Source organism: Lycorma delicatula, chromosome 3, assembly GCF_047948215.1.
Source record: "Lycorma delicatula isolate Av1 chromosome 3, ASM4794821v1, whole genome shotgun sequence".
NCBI lineage: Eukaryota > Metazoa > Arthropoda > Insecta > Hemiptera > Fulgoridae > Lycorma > Lycorma delicatula.
Genome location: NC_134457.1, coordinates 43,567,985 through 43,575,279, shown reverse-complemented (window position 1 = coordinate 43,575,279; position 7,295 = coordinate 43,567,985). Strand labels below are relative to the sequence as shown.

The 7,295-nt window shown below is 30.0% G+C and overlaps 1 long non-coding RNA gene across 1 annotated transcript; it reads right to left on the bottom strand.

Annotated features, from left to right (window-relative positions):
• Positions 1–1,914: 1,914 nt before the first annotated feature.
• Positions 1,915–5,461, bottom strand: LOC142320877 (uncharacterized). Its single transcript, XR_012755499.1, has 3 exons — positions 5,182–5,461; positions 3,191–3,289; positions 1,915–2,099 (listed from the first exon to the last, which is right to left on the bottom strand). It is a non-coding gene; the product is annotated as an uncharacterized LOC142320877 (long non-coding RNA).
• Between the last annotated feature and the right edge of the window lie 1,834 nt (positions 5,462–7,295).

Sequence of the window (7,295 nt, the reverse complement as noted above, 5' to 3'; positions counted from 1 at the left end):
GATCAATGACAGCTGATTTATGATGGTGATGATTACTAATTATTATGTTTCTGTTATGTTAATGCACAAAACAAACCCAACTGTTTTACTGTGTATTTGTGATTCTTGCTACTACAGGTGAATTGTTAAAAAGTTGACATACGATTTGTAAAATAAGTTGTAAAGATGCTTGATTCTTAGTATACCACATATTATATTTTATTTTAAATGTAAATCTATACGAAGGATAGATTTACATCAAATTAAATGCTACATTATGCAGACAACTGGAGTAAAGACATACTATGAGTTTGTAAGGGGGTATGACACACACTGTGGGAGTGGCTAGAATAATGTTCTGCTTTTTATAGGACTTTCTCTAGAATCCCTTCTACAACTGTTTTTTTTCACGATATTCATGTGGTTTACAGTAGATGGTAATGGTTTTTAATACATTTTGATAATGGAGATGATTGATGATCGCTGAACAATGATTTATGACCCAATCGGTACTCATTAAACGATCTGATCTAATCGGTGCTCATTGAACAGAGATCAAGTGCACAATGAACGGTGATTTATGACCTGATCGGTGTTCAATGAATAATGGTGATCGTGATCTCATCATTGACAGCTGATTTATGATGGTGATTACTAATTATTTTGTTTCTGTTAATGCACAAAACAAACTCAACTAAATTTTATTGTGTATTTGTGATTGCTGCTGCTGCCCAACTGAATTTTAAAAAAGTCGACAGACATTTGTAAAATAAGTAGTAAAAATGCTTTATTCTAAGTAAGCAGTATAATATATTTAATTATGTAAATCTAAACGAAGGATATATTACATCAAAGTATTAACTGTTACATCATGCAGACAATTGGAGTAAAGAAAAGCTATGCGCTTGTGAGGGGTATGACAATCACCGCGACGGAGGCTAGAATAATGTTCTGCTTTTTATAGGACTTTCTCTAGAATCCCTTCTACAACTGTTTTTTTTCACGATATTCATGTGGTTTACAGTAGATGGTAATGGTTTTTAATACATTTTGATAATGGAGATGATTGATGATCGCTGAACAATGATTTATGACCCAATCGGTACTCATTGAACGATCTGATCTAATCGGTGCTCATTGAACAGAGATCAAGTTCACAATGAACGGTGATTTATGACCTGATCGGTGTTCAATGAATAATGGCGATCGTGATCTCATCATTGACAGCTGATTTATGATGGTGATTACTAATTATTTTGTTTCTGTTAATGCACAAAACAAACTCAACTAAATTTTATTGTGTATTTGTGATTGCTGCTGCTGCCCAACGGAATTTTAAAAAAGTCGACAGACATTTGTAAAATAAGTAGTAAAAATGCTTTATTCTTAGTAAGCAGTATACTATATTTAATTATGTAAATCTAAACGAAGGATATATTACATCAAAGTATTAACTGTTACATCATGCAGACAATTGGAGTAAAGAAAAGCTATGCGCTTGTGAGGGGTATGACAATCACCGTGACGGAGGCTTGAATAATGTTCTGCTTTTAATAGGACTTTCTCTAGAATCACCTCTACAACTCTTTTTTTATTTTTTGCTTTCAGTGATATTCGTGTGTTTTACAGAATTAATTTAATTAATCTGTTTTTTTTTTTATGATTCTTACAAATATCAAATTGATTAGACAATTTTTCAAACATTAACTAAACAATGACATTTTTTTTTATCCTTTTTTAACCACACTAGGGCAACCGGTAACCGCCTATAAGACGTTGCATCGGTTGGCCTAATGTGACGCGGCGATGTCTAGCCATCCCCCATCAGCAGTGTCCTCCCAGCGGACAAGCACCCATCTGGATCACCGAAACATCGTGACCTCCGCTTCTGGATGCCACCAAAACAATGACATTCTATGCCAACTCATTCCCACCTCGACTCAGAGAACCAACAGCAATCAAAGAATTTTATTGAGTAAAACTAAGAATTCTCTGGTAAATTTTAAAAATATCTTAGTAATTTTACTTATGCAATTAATAAGTAGTGTTCTTCTTACCTATAACCTTTTGACAGTTACATTACCTTTTTATTTTAATCTTTGCTGTCCCATCATTTCTGTCTGGAAAATATTGAAAATAAAATCTTACAATAATTTAAAATAAAACCAAATTAAAGCCTGACATAAAATTATGGTGTGTAATTATGTATTAATGATTAACAATTTTTTAATAAAATGAATATTTATGAAAAAAATTATAGGTAATGTATAAATATAAGTTTTTCACAAATTTTATTTAAATCTGTCTAAATAATTCTTAATTTAACTTCATTTATTGTAATTGAAATACTAGTTGCAATATACTTACACGGAATATTTTTGTTTTAAAAAAAAAATTAGTTTTGAAAATTGTTACACCGTTTTCACAGGCGATTGGTACTTTATGTGCGGTTGTAAAAAATTAGTAAATCGAAAAATCCAGTTTTTTTTTTTGGATAAAAAAGTAAACCACTTGTTATTCAGTGTGGGTTAATTTTAAAAGCCTATTGAAAACAGTTCTTTAGTAAATATAAAAATTGAAAACCCATGTTAAATTTAAAATATCAGCTGGTTTGATAGAGTTGACCTTTAAAAGATCCACATATTTCCACCATAGATGGTTTGAAAATAAATAAAATAAACATCTCAAACATTTTTTTGTTTGCAAAAAAAATAATTATAAGATTGTTCCGTTCCATGTTGAGCCGTCCGGTGCTGTGATGTAATGGGTGTTAACACTCTCTGGCAAGTTAAGCCGTAAGATCATTCTACATCAGAATCCCGCACAGTGCGGTCGTGTTTTCACTTCAGTCCAAAGGGACTCATAGTTTCTTGATAACGTTCAAGTTCAGTTATGACTAAAGTGTCATACGTTCTTAACTTTCATGTAAATATTGTAATTCAATCGAAATGACAAGAGTGACAGGAAATTAACTATAATGATTCAAGAAGAACACAGCGTTGCTTCATTCATCATCTACTATCTCATCAAAATTACAGTACACACTAGCTCTAAATTCTACCAAAATAATAATCGTACAAAAAAATTAGAGATCCGGAATTAATATTTATTTTTCTAAAATCCTAAAGCATACGATTCAATAGAGAATCTCTGGTTAAAATATTGAGCGAATTTATGTCAATAACACTAAAACATTATAAAATAAACATACTCAAAATTGTTAATTTTTGGGTGGAATTTCCAAATCCTTTCAAATAAAAACTGCAGCGAGACAAAGTGATGATCTCTCACAAAATTGTTCAATTGCGCTCTGGAAAAAATTAATTGCAGAATAGAATAGGAGAATACAAATACTTAATAAAAATGAAAATATAAAAATGGGGACACAACATCTAAATATTTAAATGTAAACATTTTACTATTAGCTGATGATCTGGTAATTTTGGAAGACTTTCGATAGAGAGGAATGAAAATTCAAGAATTAAAAAAATGTGCAAATAAAATTAAGCTACAAATTTTATAAAATCCAAACCTTGAAAGTTTCAATATTAAGGTAAAATAATTACCCTGAATGTTTTAGAAAAAAAAAGAAATAAATGACAACACAATAATTGAAAGTGACTTTCATCTTACAGAAACAAAATAAAAAGAACACTATAAAACCCCAGGTTTTACCAGAAGTGTTGTATAGTATGGAAGGCCTACTAAATTTCTTAGGAAAATCTAGAAATTGTTGAAAAAATTATTTTAAGAAAACTCAAAGATAATACTTATAAGCAACTCTGATGAAATTTACCAAAATTTTGAAAAGTTATACAATTAGAAAAACTCAAATTTTATATGGTCACTTCAATGGAATTGTTGAATCTAAATAAATAAACAAATATTTAACTTTGTTTTAAAAAAAAGAACACCAATAAGCTAGTTCAAAAGAATTGATTTCTAATTATTAAATAAATCATTTTTGATGAAATCTTTGATGAAAGGAAACACAGTGAATGGATCAAAGAAAGAAAAAAAAAGTTTAGGGAAAATAACATTAATTTAAACCGCTTAAGTAACAGAACCACCTATGTACACACCCATTTATGTTTCATTTACTTCTGTTAGATTATATAATTCTATGAAAATTTATTTTAAAAACATCAAGGAAGTGTTCAATAAATATTACATTCACTCAAAAATGTGAATTTGACTTTAAAAAACAGTAGTTTTGCCTTAAAGTCTTACACTGTTCCAAAGACCTACAAAATTTCTTTGCAAAAAACCTTATTGGGAACATTTTCAGGCAGGCTAGGAAGACGATGGCTGATTAAAAAAAAGGCAAAAATATGTTTTCCTGATATTTCAAACTAAAATTAAATACCTACTACACTAGACAAAAAATTGTTCAATTGAAAGCTTTATTTTAATTATTGTATTGTTACAGTGAATATGGTAGCAATATTGTTGTTATATAACTATATAGATAAGAAAATGTAATAAAAATACTTTAAATATGATTTAATGAGTTTTAATTGCTCTAATTTAAAATGTAAGTTTCAACTAAGAAATGGGATATGCCACGTTTAAAAACAATAATTGCAATTGTTGTATTTAAGAGAGCTTCTTAAAAACTGCAAATGCAATTATTTTTAACAGATGATTAAGTTTAAATATTTTTAGAGCGCTAGAAACTTTATGATTCTCAATATGGGCAGTAGGTAAAAAATTTCAAACTGCCTTATGCAGCTATTACTATCTCATTCCTATTTATTATTGGAAGGAGCCAATACAAATGACTTGGAAGAAAGATTACATTAATCTGAAACTCAATTATTAATAACTTTAGTTTTATGTTATTTTTGTCATGCCCTTCGATGAATAAATGCATTATGCATTTCACAAAAAGCATTATTACAAATTTGAATTTATAAATAAAGATTTTGAGGGTTACATTTATATCATTTGTGTGAGGAAGTACAAATATTAAACCCTTTAAACAAACCATTAAAATAGATAGCTGGGATGGGTAAATAATTTCTGCAACAATAACCAGTATGCCTTAATATTAAAAATAATTATTAACACGGAAACTAGAGCTAACAGCAGCATGAATAATAAAACGAAAATATGTCCACGGGCACAAAAAATAATATTAAAGTTTCAAATAAAAAATACATCTAAATTGACTATAAACATGACGTCTTAAAAGTTACTTACAGTTTTATATTATTTAGATAACACAATTAGTATTTGGTACAACTGAAAATAATTAATGTAAAACGGGTTTCAAAAATCACATTCATATTGTGTACAATTAAGAAAATTAACCATATGTCGTTCATTACATACTTTTAGTAGAAAACCTCCGACCAAAATATTATTTCATTATTCGCAGAAACAGTAAGCATTCAAATAAGATTATTACAACTAACAAATCAATCCACATCGTTAAATTAAATATTAACCGTTAAGAGTACGTTAGAAAGGACGCTAACTGAGCACATCCATGTTAGGTAATGAATTTTACGCGTTCTCGCGTTGCTTACAAACAACCATCTTAATCTGCCGCCATTTTTATGCGATTTTTAAAATCTACGCGGGAAACAAATCAAGTTAAAGTGTTATAAATAATATTATTCTGGAACTTATCAAAACCTATTAAAGAAGACAGATTAAATAACAATATTATACTTACATTATTTATTCACACCAATTCATTATCTTTTTTCTATTTACAATCACAGTTTGTATAATTTTCTTGGAATATCCTTTCATTATTTACAAACTGATAGCCTGCGTTGTCAGTTTTAATTCAATTATTGAATTTATGACGGAAACAAACCATTGTTATTTATTATACTTCCAACAAATTATTTAGTATGGATTATATATGTATCTGTTTGATATTCTCTTACCTATTGCTTTTTATGATTCTATCTTAATTAATGCATTCTATTACTACAAACCTGTAAAATAACTTAGTTATCAGTTTTATATTCACTATAACTATCTATTTTATTATAACATCTATAATTTACTACTTTTATAAACATGTTTGTTATTTAAATGTCTTTTTTTTATTTTTGGTTTGTTTTACCTCCGGGTCCGCACTCAAGCAATTCATTCCGCAGAGGATGAGATGAATGTTTTGTAGCATGTGTGAAAAATGCCATGCCTGACCGGGATTCAAACCCAGGACCTCCGGGTGAAAGGCCGAGACGTTACCACTCGCGCCACAGAGGCCGGCTTGTTATTTAAATATATACACATTTATATATACTCCAGCTGGTCAAAGATACCTGTGTTCGTTTGACCATCTAGCCAGAAGGCTCCCCCCCAGGACTCACTGTGTGTTCACTATCCAAATGAATGCAAGAAAAATAAATATTTTACAGATATTCATTAAAAAAAAAGAATGAGTTATTTTAGGTAAAAGGATTAATTTTTGTTTCTTTAATGAATACCTTCAACTCAAAATTTCACTCCCAAAGGAGCTAGGGCCTTGATTTATGGCTAAAAACCTTCCCCAGGATAACACGTATCTACAATACAAATTTGAAAGCAATCAGTCACTTGGTTCTCAACTGATGCTGTTGCAGACCAAACTATATATATATGTTAGTACGTTGTCTACCCATTCCTGTATATGTATTTATAAGTACAATAAAATATTTATTTAATAACATTAAGTTTACATTACTGTAACATAAATATGCTCAAAATCACAAGAAGTCTATGTTTTAGCCCTAGTGAACTTGCAATAAAGTTTTTTTTTTTGTCTTCAGTCATTTGACTGGTTTGATGCAGCTCTCCAAGATTCCCTATCTAGTGCTAGTCGTTTCATTTCAGTATACCCTCCACATCCTACATCCCCAACAATTTGTTTTACATACTCCAAACGTGGCCTGCCTACACAATTTTTCCCTTCTACCTGTCCTTCCAATATTAAAGCGGCTATTCCAGGATGCCTTAGTATGTGGCCTATAAGTCTGTCTCTTCTTTTAACTATATTTTTCCAAATGCTTCTTTCTTCATCTATTTGCCGCAATACCTCTTCATTTGTCACTTTATCCACCCATCTGATTTTTAACATTCTCCTATAGCACCACATTTCAAAAGCTTCTAATCTTTTCTTCTCAGATACTCCGATTGTCCAAGTTTCACTTCCATATAAAGCGACACTCCAAACATACACTTTCAAAAATCTTTTCCTGAGATTTAAATTAATTTTTGATGTAAACAAATTATATTTCTTACTGAAGGCTCGTTTAGTTTGTGCTATTCGACATTTTATATCGCTCCTGCTTCGTCCATCTTTAGTAATTTTACTT